This window comes from Oncorhynchus tshawytscha, unplaced genomic scaffold (genome assembly GCF_018296145.1).
Source record: "Oncorhynchus tshawytscha isolate Ot180627B unplaced genomic scaffold, Otsh_v2.0 Un_contig_1304_pilon_pilon, whole genome shotgun sequence".
Taxonomy (NCBI): Eukaryota; Metazoa; Chordata; class Actinopteri; order Salmoniformes; family Salmonidae; genus Oncorhynchus; species Oncorhynchus tshawytscha.
Genome location: NW_024609410.1, coordinates 65836 through 85000, shown reverse-complemented (window position 1 = coordinate 85000; position 19165 = coordinate 65836). Strand labels below are relative to the sequence as shown.

Genomic DNA, 19165 nt, shown 5'->3' with positions numbered 1-19165 from the left:
CTTAACACACAGAGACACACAGTCTTAACACACACAGACTCACAGACACACAGTCTTAACACACACAGACACACAGACACACAGTCTTAACACATACTCACACACAGACACACAGTCTTAACACACACTCACACACACACAGACACACTGTCTTAATACTAACTCAGACACACACAGACACACTGTCTTAATACTAACTCAGACACACACAGACACACTGTCTTAACACACACTCACACACAGACACACAGTCTTAACACACACTCACACACAGACGCACAGTCTTAACACACTCAGACACACAGTCTTAACACACACTCACACACAGACACACAGTCTTAACACACACAGACACACAGTCTTAACACACACAGACACACAGTTTTAACACACTCAGACACACAGTCTTAACACACTCATACACAGTCTTAACACACACATACACACAGTCTTAACACACACAGACACATAGTCTTAACACACAGACACACAGTTTTAACACACACAGACACACAGTCTTAACATACACTCACACACAGACACACAGTCTTAACACACACTCTCACACAGACACACACTCTTAACACACACTCACACTCAGACACACAGTCTTAACACACACACACACTCACACACACAGACACACTGTCTTAACACACACTCACACACAGACACACAGTCTTAACACACACTCACACACAGACACACAGTCTTAACACACACAGACACACAGTCTTAATACACTCAGACACACAGTCTTAACACACACTCATACACAGACACACAGTCTTAACACCCACAGACACACAGTCTTAACACACACAGACACACAGTCTTAACACACTCAGACACACAGTCTTAACACACACAGACACACAGTCTTAACACACACAGACACACAGTTTTAACACACTCAGACACACAGTCTTAACACACTCATACACACAGTCTTAACACACACAGACACACAGTCTTAACATACACTCACACACAGACACACAGTCTTAACACACACTCACACACAGACACACACTCTTAACACACACTCACACTCAGACACACAGTCTTAACAAACACACACTCACACACACAGACACACTGTCTTAACACACACTCACACACAGACACACAGTCTTAACACACTCAGACACACAGTCTTAACACACTCAGACACACAGACACACAGTCTTAACACACTCACACACACAGTCTTAACACACTCAGACACACAGACACACAGTCTTAACACACTCAGACACACAGACACACATTCTTAACACACTCAGACACACAGTCTTAACACACTCAGACACACAGACACACAGTCTTAACACACTCAGACACAGTCTTAACACACTCAGACACACAGACACACAGTCTTAACACACTCAGACACACAGTCTTAACACACTCAGACACACAGACACACAGTCTTAACACACTCAGACACACAGACACACAGTCTTAACACACTCACACACACAGTCTTAACACACTCAGACACACAGACACACAGTCTTAACACACTCAGACACACAGACACACATTCTTAACACACTCAGACACACAGTCTTAACACACTCAGACACACAGACACACAGTCTTAACACACTCAGACACAGTCTTAACACACTCAGACACACAGACACACAGTCTTAACACACTCAGACACACAGTCTTAACACACTCAGACACACAGACACACAGTCTTAACACACTCAGACACACAGTCTTAACACACTCAGACACACAGACACACAGTCTTAACACTCTCAGACACACAGACACACAGTTTTAACACACTCAGACACACAGTCTTAACACACTCAGACACACAGACACACAGTCTTAACACACTCAGACACACAGACACACAGTCTTAACACACTCAGACACACAGTCTTAACACACTCAGACACACAGACACACAGTCTTAACACACTCAGACACACAGTCTTAACACTCTCAGACACACAGACACACAGTCTTAACACACTCAGACACACAGTCTTAACACACTCAGACACACAGACACACAGTCTTAACACACTCAGACACAGTCTTAACACACTCAGACACTCAGACACACAGTCTTAACACACTCAGACACTCAGACACACAGTCTTAACACTTGGTCCCACTGTAACATTGTAATCATATCCAGTAGAAAATGTATTCTGAAGATCCGTTCGCCGGGACACAGGACCAGTTAGGGTTCTTTGGGTTCTTCCTCATAGGAGAACCCTTTGAACAACCCTTTTGGGTTCCAGGTAGAACCCTCTTGGGTTCCATGTAGAACCGTTTCCACAGAGGGTTCTACCTGGAACCATAGGTTATCCTGTGGGGACAGCCGAAGAACCCTTTGGTAAGCTATTTTTCTAAATGTGCAGTTCAACCACTCTGCTCTGAAGGCTACCATGTGTCTGTCTGTGTGTGTCTGGCTATCACTCACCAACATGACGTAGGGAGCACAACTATTAAACTTACTGATGCAAGACCCTCCACACACACACACACACACACACACACACACACACACACACACACACACACACTCAGACTCACACACACACAGACACACACACACACACACACACTCACACACACACACACACTAAGACACACACACACACACAGACACACACACACACTCACACACTCAGACACACACACACACACTCAGACACACACACACACACACACACTTAGACACACACACACACACTTAGACACACTCACACACACACACACACACACACACACTTAGACACACTCAGACACACACACAGGAGTCTGGAAGTGTAAATGAAAGTTTTCTAATGGGAGAGAGGATATATTGAAGCCTGGGAGAAAAGAGGAGGATAGATATAGAGTGAAATAGAAGAGATAGATAGATCTAGAGAGAAGGCAGCAGACAGGGACTATAGATATAGATATAGAGTGAAATAGAAGAGATAGATAGATCTAGAGAGAAGGCAGCAGACAGGGACTATAGATATAGATATAGAGTGAAATAGAAGAGATAGACAGCAGCAGACAGGCACTATAGATATAGATATAGAGTGAAATAGAAGAGATAGAGAGATGGCAGCAGACAGGGACTGTAGATATAGAAGAGATAGATAGATCTAGAGAGAAGATAGCAGACAGGGATTCTCAGAGGGGTGAGGTGGCAAGGACAGGTGTAGAGCTGAATAGAGAGAGAGCGATAGAGAAAATGGTAGAGGGAGATAGAAAGGAGAATGTGAATAGTGTTGTTTTGTCCTCTGCGGGCAAGGACAGACCAGACAGTGATGTCTTGCAGGTGGAAGGACATTTAGTGTGACACCTCCATTTGACAGAGGGCATCTGTCTTTCCTCGCCTCACAAGCACAGCAAGGACAGAGAGCGAGAGAGAGAGAGAGAGACAGAGAGAGAGAGAGAGAGGAGAGAGAGAGAAAGGGGGGTGAGAGAGAGAGAGAGACAGAGAGAGACAGAGAGAGAGAGAGAGCAGAGACAGAGACAGAGAGACAGAGAGAGAGACAGAGAGAGAGAGACAGAGAGAGAGACAGAGAGAGAGAGCAGAAACAAACAGAGAGAGAGCAGAGACAGACAGAGAGAGGGGGGGGGAGAGAGAGACAGAGAGAGGAGAGAGGGGGTGACAGAGAGAGAGAGAGAGAGAGAGAGAGAGAGAGAGAGAGAGAGAGAGAGCAGAGGGGGTGAGAGAGTTACAGCATCATGTTACAACAAATGGAAAGAGGAGTCTAATTAATATTTCATAAGTATTAATTTGACTCCTCCTCTTTCCATTTGTTGAGTTACAGCCTGTATTTGTAATAGATTACATTGAGATGTTGTTACAGCCTGTATTTGTAATAGATTACATTGAGATGTTGTGTTACAGCCTGTATTTGTAATAGATTACATTGAGATGTTGTTACAGCCTGTATTTGTAATAGATTACATTGAGATGTTGTGTTACAGATTACATTGAGATGTTGTGTTACAGCCTGTATTTGTAATAGATTACATTGAGATGTTGTGTTACAGCCTGTATTTGTAATAGATTACATTGAGATGTTGTGTTACTTGTAATAGATTACATTGAAATGTTGTGTTATTTGTAATAGATTACATTGAGATGTTGTGTTACTTGTAATAGATTACATTGAAATGTTGTGTTATTTGTAATAGATTACATTGAGATGTTGTGTTACAGTCTGTATTTGTAATAGATTACATTGAGATGTTGTGTTACAGCCTGTATTTGTAATAGATTACATTAAGAGGTTGCAAGTTCAAACCCCTGAGCTGACAAGGTACACATCTGTCGTTCTGCCCCTGAACAGGCAGTTAACCCAGCCTACACATATTACCCCATAATGTCAAAGTGGAATTATGTTTTTACAAATGTTTACAATTTTTTTTATTTTTTATGAAAAGCTGAATTGATTCAATAAGTATTCGACCCTTTGTTATGAACCTAAATAAGTTCAGGAGTAAAAATGTGCTGGACAAGTCACATAAGTTGCAAAGACTCACTCTGTGTGCAATAATAGTGTTTAACGTGGGGCGGCAGGGTAGCCTAGTGGTTAGAGCGTTGGACTAGTAACCGAAGGTTGCAAGTTCAAACCCCGAGCTGACAAGGTACAAATCTGTCGTTCTGCCCCTGAACAGGCAGTTAACCCACTGTTCCTAGGCAGTCATTGGAAATAAGAATTTGTTCTTAACTGACTTGCCTGGTTAAATAAAGGTTAAAAAAAATATAAATCTGTGTGCAATAATAGTGTTTAACATGAGTTTTGAATGAATACCTCATCTCTGTACCCCACACATGCAATTATCTCGAAGGTCCCTCAGTCGAGCAGTGAATTTCAACCACAAAGACCAGGGTTTTCCAATGACTCACAAAGAAGGGCTCCTATTGGTACATGGCTAAAAAAAAAAAAAAAAAAAAAATCAGACATTAAATATCCCTTTGAGCCTTGTGAAGTTATTAATTACACTTTGGATGGTGTATCAATTCACCCAGAGATACAGGCGTCCTTCCTAACTCAGTTGTCGGAGAGGAAGGAAACTGCTCAGGGATTTCACCATGAGGCCAATGGTGACTTGAAAACAGTTACAGAGTTTAAAGGCTGTGATAGAAGTACACACTGTATGTATTAACTAAGGTAGGATAACACGGTATGTATTAACTAAGGTAGGATAACACTGTATGTATTAACTAAGGTAGGATAACACGGTATGTATTAGCTAAGGTAGGATAACACTGTATGTATTAACTAAGGTAGGATAACACGGTATGTATTAACTAAGGTAGGATAACACTGTATGTATAGTATAGTAGGATAACACTGTATGTATTAACTAAGGTAGGATAACACGGTATGTATTAACTAAGGTAGGATAACACTGTATGTATAGTATAGTAGGATAACACTGTATGTATTAACTAAGGTAGGATAACACTGTATGTATAGTATAGTAGGATAACACTGTATGTATAGTATAGTAGGATAACACTGTATGTATAGTATAGTAGGATAACACTGTATGTATAGTATAGTAGGATAACACTGTATGTATAGTATAGTAGGATAACACTGTATGTATAGTATAGTAGGATAACACTGTATGTATTAACTAAGGTAGGATAACACTGTATGTATTAACTAAGGTAGGATAACACACACCCACACCCACAGTGTGATATATAGTAGGATAACACGGTATGTATTAACTAAAGTAGGATAACACGGTATGTATTAACTAAGGTAGGATAACACTGTATGTATAGTATAGTAGGATAACACTGTATGTATTAACTAAGGTAGGATAACACTGTATGTATAGTATAGTAGGATAACACTGCATGTATAGTATAGTAGGATAACACTGTATGTATAGTATAGTAGGATAACACTGTATGTATAGTATAGTAGGATAACACGGTATGTATTAACTAAGGTAGGATAACACTGTATGTATTAACTAAGGTAGGATAACACTGTATGTATATATAGTAGGATAACACTGTATGTATTAACTAAGGTAGGATAACACTGTATGTATTAACTAAGGTAGGATAACACGTATGTATTAACTAAGGTAGGATAACACTGTATGTATTAACTAAGGTAGGATAACACTGTATGTATAGTAAAGTAGGATAACACTGTATGTATTAACTAAGGTAGGATAACACTGTATGTATAGTATAGTAGGATAACACTGTATGTATAGTAAAGTAGGATAACACTGTATGTATAGTATAGTAGGATAACACTGTATGTATAGTATAGTAGGATAACACTGTATGTATTAACTAAGGTAGGATAACACACAACCACACCCACAGTGTTATATATAGTAGGATAACACTGTATGTATTAACTAAGGTAGGATAACACACACCCACACCCACAGTGTGAGATATAGTAGGATCACACCCACAGTGTGATATATAGTAGGATAACACCCACAGTGTGATATATAGTAGGATAACACCCACAGTGTGATATATAGTAGGATAACACCCACAGTGTGATATATAGTAGGATAACACCCACAGTGTGATATATAGTAGGATAACACCCACAGTGTGATATATAGTAGGATAACACCCACAGTGTGATATATAGTAGGATAACACCCACAGTGTGATATATAGTAGGATAACACCCACAGTGTGATATATAGTAGGATAACACCCACAGCGTGATATATAGTAGGATAACACCCACAGCGTGATATATAGTAGGATAACAGTGTGTGTGTGTGTGTGTGAGTGTGTGCTGATCTTGTTGAAAGCCTGTTTCCTGTCTCCTGGTGTGTCATCTCCCTTTGGGCTCTAGGATCTAAAGTAGGCCACACACACACACACACACACTAGAACAACCACCCTCCCCCCAAAACCCACAAACGTCCTCACCAGAACACCAGAGTTCTTTAACTCTCTTTCTCCTCCACCCCTCTCTTCCCCCTCCATCTCCTCCTCTCCCTCTCCTCCCTCCACCCCTCTCTTCCTCCTCCTCCACCCCTCTCTTCCTCCTCCCTCCACCCCTCTCTTCCCCCTCCATCCTCCTCCTCCCTCCCCTCTCCTCCCTCCACCCCTCTCTTCCTCCTCCCTCCACCCCTCTCTTCCCTTCCCTCCTCCTCCTCCCTCCCTCCCCTCCCTCCACCCCTCTCTTCCCTCCTCCTCCTCCTCCTCTCCTCCCTCCACCCCTCTCTTCCCTCTCCCCCTTCTTCCCCCTCCCTCCCACTCCCTCCTCCTCCCCCTCTCTTCCCCCTCCCTACCTCCTCCTCACTTCTCTCTCCTCCTCCCCGCCGTCCTCCCTCTTCCCCCTCTCATAGGTTATCAGATAGCGTACCGTCTGGATGCCGGCGACCCCATGCGGTTCACTACGGTGGAGGTGGGGTCGACCGCGCGTCAGTTTACAGTCAGCGGTATGACCGGAGACCAGGCCTATGTGTTCAAGTTGACCGCTAGGACCTCTCAGGGATGGGGCAGAGCTGAGGAAGCTGTAGTTATCACCACCGAACGCAGAGGTAAGAGACGCACACCACAGTACACAGAGACACAGTACACAGAGACACAGAGATACAGTACACAGAGACACGGAGACACAGTACACAGGTACACAGAGACACAAAGACACAGAGATACAGTACACAGAGACACAGAGACACAGTACACAGAGACACAATACACAGAGACACAGTACACAGAGACACAGAGATACAGAGACACAGTACACAGAGATACAGAGATACAGAGACACAGTACACAGAGACACAGTACACAGAGACACAGAGATACAGTACACAGAGACACAGTACACAGAGACACAGTACACTGAGAGACAGAGACACAGTACACAGAGACACAGTACACAGAGACACAGTACACAGAGACACAGTACACAGAGACACAGAGACACAGTACACAGAGACACAGTACACAGAGACACAGAGACACAGTACACAGAGACACAGTACACAAAGACACAGTACACAATGACACAGTACGCAGAGACACAGTACAAAGAGAAACAGAGACACAGTACACAGAGACACAGTACACAGAGACACAGTACAAAGAGACACAGAGACACAGTACACAAAGACACAGTACACAGAGACACAGTACAAAGAGACACAGTACACAGACACAGACAAAGAGACACAGAGCCACAGTACAAAGTACAAAGAGACACAGAGACACAGTACACAATGACACAGTACACAGAGACACAGTACACAGAGACACAGTACAAAGAGACACAGAGACACAGAGACACAGTACACAGACACAGAGACACAGAGACACAGTACACAGAGACACAGACACAGTACACAGAGACACAGTACAAAGAGACACAGAGACACAGTACAAAGATACACAGTACACAGAGACTCAGTACACAGAGACACAGACACACAGAGACACAGAGACAGAGACACAGTAGAGAGAGACACAGTACACAGAGACACAGAGACACAGTACACAGAGACACACACACCACAGTACACAGAGACACAGTACACAGAGACACACACACCACAGTACACAGAGACACAGTACACAGAGACACACACACCACAGTACACAGAGACACAGTACACAGACACAAAGTCACAGAGACACAGAGACACAGTACAAAGAGACACAGTACACAGAGACACAGAGACACAGCAGACAGAGACACAGTACACAGAGACACAGAGACACAGTACACAGAGACACACACACCACAGAGACACAGTACACAGTACAAACACAAAGTCACAGACACAGAGACACACACACCACAGTACACAGAGACACAGTACACAGAGACACACACCACTGTACACAGACACACAGTCACAGAGACACAGAGACACAGTACACAGAGACACAGAGACACAGTACAGAGACACAGTACACAGAGACACAGTACACAGAGACACAGTAGACAGAGACACAGTACACAGAGACACAGTAGACAGAGACACACACACCACAGTACACAGAGACACAGTACACAGAGACACACACACCACAGTACACAGAGACACAGTACACAGAGACACATACACCACAGTACACAGAGACACAGTACACAGAGACACACACACCACAGTACACAGAGACACAGTACACAGACACAAAGTCACAGTACACAGAGACACACACACCACAGTACACAGAGACACAGTACACAGAGACACACACACCACAGTACACAGAGACACAGTACACAGAGACACACACACCACAGTACACAGAGACACAGTACACAGAGACACAAAAACACAGTAGACAGAGACACAGTACACAGAGACACACACACCACAGTACACAGAGACACAGTACACAAACACAAAGTCACAGACACAGAGACACACACACCACAGTACACAGAGACACAGTACACAGAGACACACACACCACTGTACACAGAGACACAGTACACAGACACAAAGTCACAGAGACACAGTACACAGAGACACAGTACACAGACACAAAGTCACAGAGACACAGAGACACAGTACACAGAGACACAGTACACAGACACAGTACACAGAGACACAGTACACAGACACAAAGTCACAGAGACACAGAGACACAGAGACACAGAGACACAGTACACAGAGACACAGTACACAGAGACAAAGTCACAGAGACACAGTACACAGAGACACAGTACAGAGAGACACAGTACACAGAGACACACACACCACAGTACACAGAGACACACACACCACAGTACACAGAGACACAGTACACAGAGACACTCACAACACAGTAAACAGAGACACAGTGACACAGTACACAAAGACACAGAGACACAGTACACAGAGACACAGTACACAGAGACACAGTAGACAGAGACACAGAGACACAGTACACAGAGACACAGAGACACAGTACACATAGACACACACACCACAGTACACAAAGTCACAGACACTGAGACACAGTACACAGAGACACAGTACACAGAGACACAGAGACACAGTACACAGAGACACAGGACACAGAGACACACACACCACAGTACACAGAGACACAGTACACAGAGACACAAAGTCACAGAGACACAGTACACAGAGACACAGAGACACAGTACACAAAGACACAGTACACAGAGACACAGAGACACAGTACACAGAGACACAGTACACAGAGACACAGAGACACAGGACACAGAGACACACACACCACAGTACACAGAGACACAAAGTCACAGAGACACATTACACAGAGACACAGTACACAGAGACACAATACACAGAGACACAATTCACATTATAAAGCATTACTCATAATAAACTGAGATACATTACTCATTACAAACTGAGATAGCTACATTACTACATTACTACATTACTCATTATAAACTGAGATAGCACCTTGTTCTACCAACTGAGCTACATTACTCATTATAAACTGAGAGGGGAGAAGGGGAGAGGAGGAGAGAGGGGGAGGGAGGGAGAGGAGGAGAGAGGGGGAGGGAGAGGGGGAGGGGGAACAGATTAATGAAGTTGAGAGGGAATCAATGAGGATTTTATTACAAGTCAGATCGATAACGATCTGAAATTAAACAATTACACTGCTGTCCCCCCCTGTCACTGTGTGTGTGTGTGTGTGTGTGTGTGTGTGTGTGTGTGTGTGTGTGTGTGTGTGTGTGTGTGTGTGTGTGTGTGTGTGTGTGTGTGTGTGTGTGTGTGTGTGCGTGTGTGTGTGCGCGTGTGCGTGTGTGTGTGTGTGTGTGCGCGTGTCCACTTTTACCTGTGCCAATGGATTGGCACAGAGACGCGTGATTTGCTGAGCGACCACGGTGAACCTTTTAACAGTTGGCATGAGTCTCTAATGAACACCAGGACCACAATACGAACACCAGGACCAATATGAACACCAGGACCAACATGAACACCAGGACCACAATATGAACACCAGGATGACAATATGAACACCAGGATCAATATGAACACCAGGACCAATATGAACACCAGGACCACAATATGAACACCAGGACCACAATATGAACACCAAGACCACAATATGAACACCAGGACCACAATATGAACACCAGGACCACAATATGAACACCAGGACCAATATGAACACCAGGACCAATATGAACACCAGGACCACAAGATGAACACCAGGACCAATATGAACACCAGGACCACAATATGAACACCAGGACAAATATGAACACCAGGACCAATATGAACACCAGGACCACAATATGAACACCAGGACCAATATGAACACCAGGATCAATATGAACACCAGGACCAATATGAACACCAGGACCACAATATGAACCCCAAGACCACATATGAACACCAGGACCACAATATGAACACCAGGACCACAATATGAACACCAGACCACAATATGAACACCAGGACCACAATATGAACACCAGGACCACAATATGAACACCAGGACCACAATATGAACACCAGGACCAATATGAACACCAGGACCACAATATGAACACCAGGACCAATATGAACACCAGGACCACAATATGAACACCAGGATAAATATGAACACCAGGACCAATATGAACACCAGGACCACAATATGAACACCAGGACCAATATGAACACCAGGACCACAATATGAACACCAGGACCACAATATGAACACCAGGACCAATATAAACACCAGGACCAATATGAACACCAGGACCACAATATGAACATCAGGACCACAATATGAACACCAGGACCAATATGAACACCAAGACCAATATGAACACCAGGACCAATATGAACACCAGGACCAATATGAACACCAGGACCACAATATAAACACCAGGACCACAATATGAACACCAGGACCAATATGAACACCAGGACCACAATATGAACACCAGGACCACAATATGAACACCAGGACCACAATATGAACACCAGGACCACAATATGAACACCAGGACCACAATATGAACACCAGGACCACAATATGAACACCAGGACCACAACATGAACACCAGGACCAATATGAACACCAGGACCACAATATGAACACCAGGACCACAATATGAACACCAGGACCACAATATGAACACCAGGACCACAATATGAGGACACCAGGGACCAATATGAACACCAGGGCCACAATATGAACACCAGGACCACAATATAACACCAGGACACAATATGAACACAGGACCACAATATGAACACCAGGACCAATATGAACACCAGGACCACAATATGAACACCAGGACCAATATGAACACCATGACCACAATATGAACACCAGGACCACAATATGAACACCAGGACCAAATATGAACACCAGGACCAACATGAACACCAGGACCAATATGAACACCAGGACCAACATGAACACCAGGACCAATATGAACACCAGGACCACAAACTGAACACCAGGACCACAATATGAACACCAGGACCACAAACTGAACACCAGGACCACAATATGAACACCAGGACCACAATATGAACACCAGGACCATTATGAACACCAGGACCACAATATGAACACCAGGACCACAATATGAACACCAGGACCACATATGAACACCAGGACCACAATATGAACACCAGGACCACAATATGAACACCAGGACCAATATGAACACCAGGACCACAATATGAACACCAGGACCACAATATGAACACCAGGACCACAATATGAACACCAGGACCACAATATGAACACCAGGACCAATATGAACACCAGGGCCACAATATGAACACCAGGACCACAATATGAACACCAGGGCCACAATATGAACATCAGGACCACAATATGAACACCAGGACCACAATATGAACACCAGGACCAATATGAACACCAGGACCACAATATGAACACCAGGACCAATATGAACACCAGGACCACAATATGAACACCAGGGCCACAATATGAACACCAGGACCAACCAGGACAATATGAACACCAGGACCACAATATGAACACCAGGACCAACATGAACACCAGGACCAACATGAACACCAGGACCAATGAACACCAGGACCAATATGAACACCAGGACCAACACCACCAGGACCAACATGAACACCAGGACCACAAACTGAACACCAGGACCACAATATGAACACCAGGACCACAATATGAACACCAGGACCACAATATGAACACCAGGACCACAATATGAACACCAGGACCAATATGAACACCAGGACCACAATATGAACACCAGGACCACAATATGAACACCAGGACCACAATATGAACACCAGGACCACAATATGAACACCAGGACCACAATATGAACACCAGGACCACAATATGAACACCAGGACCACAATATGAACACCAGGACCAATATGAACACCAGGGCCACAATATGAACACCAGGACCACAATATGAACACCAGGACCACAATATGAACACCAGGACCACAATATGAACACCAGGACCACAATAACACCAGAACACCAGGACCACAATATGAACACCAGGACCACAATATGAACACCAGGACCAATATGAACACCAGGACCACAATATGAACACCAGGACCAGGAACACCAGGACCAATATGAACACCAGGACCACAATATGAACACCAGGACCACAATATGAACACCAAGACCACAATATGAACACCAGGACCACAATATGAACACCAGGACCACAATATGAACACCAGGACCACAATATGAACACCAGGACCACACGAACACCAGGACCAACATGAACACCAGGACCAACATGAACACCAGGACCAATATGAACACCAGGACCAATATGAACACCAGGACCAACATGAATACCAGGACCACAAACTGAACACCAGGACCACAATATGAACACCAGGACCACAAATGAACACCAGGACCACAATATGAACACCAGGACCAACATGAACACCAGGACCAACATGAATACCAGGACCACAATATGAACACCAGGACCACAATATGAACACCAGGACCACAAACTGAACACCAGGACCACAATATGAACACCAGGACCAAATATGAACACCAGGACCAATATGAACACCAGGACCACAAATGAACACCAGGACCACAATATGAACACCAGGACCAATATGAACACCAGGACCAAAATGAACACCAGGACCAAATATGAACACCAGGACCAAATATGAACACCAGGACCACAATATGAACACCAGGACCACAATATGAACACCAGGACCACAATATGAACACCAGGACCAAATATGAACACCAGGACCAAATAACACCAGGAACACACAGGACCACAATATGAACACCAGGACCACAATATGAACACCAGGACCACAATATGAACACCAGGACCACAATATGAACACCAGGACCACAATATGAACACCAGGACCAATATGAACACCAGGACCACAATATGAACACCAGGACCAATATAAACACCATGACCACAATATGAACACCAGGACCACAATATGAACACCAGGACCAACAATATGAACACCAGGACCAAATATGAACACCAGGACCAATATGAACACCAGGACCAAATATGAACACCAGGACCAACATGAACACCAGGACCACAAATGAACACCAGGACCACAATATGAACACCAGGACCACAATATGAACACCAGGACCACAATATGAACACCAGGACCACAATATGAACACCAGGACCACAATATGAACACCAGGACCACAATATGAACACCAGGACCACAATATGAACACCAGGACCAATATGAACACCAGGACCACAATATGAACACCAGGACCACAATATGAACACCAGGACCACAATATGAACATCAGGACCACAATATGAACACCAGGACCACAATATGAACACCAGGACCAATATGAACACCAGGACCACAATATGAACACCAGGACCAATATGAACATCAGGACCACAATATGAACACCAGGGCCACAATATGAACATCAGGACCACAATATGAACACCAGGGCCACAATATGAACACCAGGACCACAATATGAACACCAGGACCACAATATGAACACCAGGACCAACATGAACACCAGGACCAACATGAACACCAGGACCAACATGAACACCAGGACCAATATGAACACCAGGACCAACATGAACACCAGGACCAACATGAACACCAGGACCACAAACTGAACACCAGGACCACAATATGAACACCAGGACCACAAACTGAACACCAGGACCACAATATGAACACCAGGACCACAATATGAACACCAGGACCAATATGAACACCAGGACCACAATATGAACACCAGGACCACAATATGAACACCAGGACCAATATGAACACCAGGACCACAATATGAACACCAGGACCACAATATGAACACCAGGACCAATATGAACAAGGACCACAATATGAACACCAGGACCACAATATGAACACCAGGACCAATATGAACACCAGGGCCACTATATGAACACCAGGACCACAATATGAACACCAGGGCCACAATATGAATATAAGGACCACAATATGAACACCAGGGCCACAATATGAACACCAGGACCAATATGAACACCAGGACCACAATATGAACACCAGGACCAATATGAACACCATGACCACAATATGAACACCAGGGCCACAATATGAACACCAGGACCAATATGAACATCAGGACCACAATATGAACACCAGGGCCACAATATGAACATCAAGACCACAATATGAACACCAGGGCCACAATATGAACACCAGGGCCACAATATGAACACCAGGACCACAATATGAACACCAGGACCAACACGAACACCAGGACCAACATGAACACCAGGACCAACATGAACACCAGGACCAATATGAACACCAGGACCAACATGAACACCAGGACCAACATGAACACCAGGACCACAAACTGAACACCAGGACCACAATATGAACACCAGGACACAATATGAACACCAGGACCACAATATGAACACCAGGACCAACATGAACACCAGGACCAACATGAACACCAGGACCAACATGAACACCAGGACCAATATGAACACCAGGACCAACATGAACACCAGGACCAACATGAACACCAGGACCACAAATGAACACCAGGACCACAATATGAACACCAGGACCACAAACTGAACACCAGGACCACAATATGAACACCAGGACCAAATATGAACACCAGGACCAATATGAACACCAGGACCACAAACTGAACACCAGGACCACAATATGAACACCAGGACCAATATGAACACCAGGACCAATATGAACACCAGGACCACAATATGAACACCAGGACCACAATATGAACACCAGGACCACAATATGAACACCAGGACCAATATGAACACCAGGACCACAATATGAACACCAGGACCAATATGAACACCAGGACCACAATATGAACACCAGGACCAATATGAACATCAGGACCAATATGAACACCAGGACCAATATGAACACCAGGACCACAATATGAACACCAGGACCACAATATGAACACCAGGACCAATATGAACACCAGGACCAATATGAACACCAGGACCAATATGAACACCAGGACCAATATGAACACCAGGACCAATATGAACACCAAGACCAACATGAACACCAGGACCAATATGAACACCAGGACCAGTATGAACACCAGGACCACAATATGAACACCAGGACCAATATGAACACCAGGACCAATATGAACACCAGGACCAACATGAACACCAGGACCACAATATGAACACCAGGACCACAATATGAACACCAGGACCAATATGAACACCAGGACCACAATATGAACACCAGGACCAATATGAACACCAGGACCACAATATGAACACCAGGACCAATATGAACATCAGGACCAATATGAACACCAGGACCAATATGAACACCAGGACCAATATGAACACCAGGACCACAATATGAACACTAGGACCACAATATGAACACCAGGACCAACATGAACACCAGGACCACAATATGAACACCAGGACCACAATATGAACACCAGGACCAATATGAACACCAGGACCAATATGAACACCAGGACCAATATGAACTATTCTTCAATGGCTGTGAGAAGTAGCTGGAAATTGGAGGGAACTGGAACACACTGTGGTACAAGTCGATCCAGAGCATCCCAAACATGCTCAATGGGTGACATGTCTGGTGAGTCTGCAGGCCGAATAACTGGTACATTTTCAGCTTCCAGGAATTGTGTACAGATCCTTGTGACATGGGGGTCGTGCGTTATCATACTGAAACATGAGGTGATGGCGGCAGATGAATGGCACGACAATGGGCCTCAGGATCTCGTCATGGTATCTCTGTGCATTCAAATTGCCATCGATAAAATGTCATTGTGTTTGTTGTCCGTAGCTTATGCCTGCCCACACCATAACCACACTGCTACCATGGGGAACTCTGTTCACAACGTTGACATCAGCAAACCGCTCGCCCACACATACACGTGGTCTGTGGTTGTGAGGCCGGTTGGACGTACTGCCAAATTCTCTAAAATGACGTTGGAGGCGGCTTATGGTTTGGAAACTAACATTCAATTCTCTGACAACAGCTCTGGTGGACATTCCTGTAGTCAGCAGGCCAATTACACGCTCCCTCAAAACTTGAGACATCTGTGGCATTGATTTCGTGTCATCTATCTATGACATCATCTGTGGTATTGTGTTGTGTCATCTATCTATGTCATCATCTGTGGTGTTGTGTCATCTATCTATGACATCATCTGTGGCGTTGTGGCGTGTCATATATCTATGACATCATCTGTGGTATTGTGTCGTGTCATCTTATCTGTGACATCATCTGTGACATTGTTTTGTGTCATCTATCTATGACATCATCTGTGGCGTTGTGTCATCTATCTATGACATCATCTGTGGCGTTGTGTTGTGTCATCTATCTATGACATCATCTGTGGTGTTGTGTCATCTATCTATGACATCATCTGTGGCGTTGTGTTGTGTCATCTATCTATGACATCATCTGACGTTGTGTCATCTATCTATGACATCATCTGTGGTGTTGTGTTGTGTCATCTATCTATGACATCATCTGTGGCGTTGTGTCATCTATCTATGACATCATCTGTGGTGTTGTGTCATCTATCTATGACATCATCTGTGGTGTTGTGTCATCTATCTATGACATCATCTGTCATCTATCTATGACATCATCTGTGGTGTTGTGTCATCTATCTATGATACAACACAATGCCATAGACTGGGTTCCCACAACTTCTAAGGAACCAAATGTGCCGCTGGATACACAGTAATATGGTAACACACACACACACACCATTGGTTATAGTGTGGTGTGACTCAAAAGCTCTGTTGTTCCATGATACTACCAGCTGAACTGATAGAGTTCTGCTCTGTTGGGGGCTTAGACACAAGCTGAAGGATCAACGGACTATGGAGATCACTGAATAATACCTCTCTCTGTCTCTCAGTTCAATAGACTTCATTTACATGGTCAGTTAAATCTCTCTCTCTCCCTATTTCTCTCTCTGTCTCTGTCTCTCTACCTCTCTTTCCCCCTCCAGAGCGTCCCTCCCCCCAGGAAGTTGTCCGTCCCCCAGGGGAGGTCCAATCTCGTAGGCTCCGCCTCCACTGGGTTGCCGGGATGACAGGCTCCTCCCCCCTACGGTACTACTGCCTGCAAACCAGAGAGCTTCCGACCGGAGACTGGACCAGTCACTCTGCTGATATACCACACAATTACACAGCCTGGACCGTAGAGAGGTAACCATGACCACCACACAACCACAATACAACTAAAACCAGTGCTAGAAATCAGATTTTTTTGTTATTGGTAGCACTGGTGCTCCTAACTGGCGCTGGTGCTCCAAACTGGCGGTGGTGCTCCTAACTAGCACTGGTGCTCCTAACTGGCGCTGGTGCTCCTAACTAGCACTGGTGCTCCTAACTGGCGCCTGCGCTCCTAACTAGCACTGGTGCTCCTAACTAGCACTGGTGCTCCTAATTGGCACTGGTGCTAGCTAGCTACCGACCGGAACATTACGCTAGCAGTGAGTGAGTGTGAGCTGTGAGCTAGCACATAGGAAAAAACCTAGAGCGGAACCAGGCTATGTGGCCAGTCCTCTTCTGGCTGTGCCGGGTGGAGGTTATAACAGGACATGGCCAAGATGTTCAAATGTTCATAGATGACCAGCAGGGTCAAATAATAATAATCACAGTGGTAGTAGAGGGTGCAACAGGTCAGCACTTCAGGAGTAAATGTCAGTTGG

General features: G+C 44.5%; 1 pseudogene; it reads left to right on the top strand.

Annotated features, from left to right (window-relative positions):
- The window catches only part of LOC121844748, a 130983-nt pseudogene that overhangs the window by 61287 nt on the left and 50531 nt on the right, over positions 1-19165 (top strand).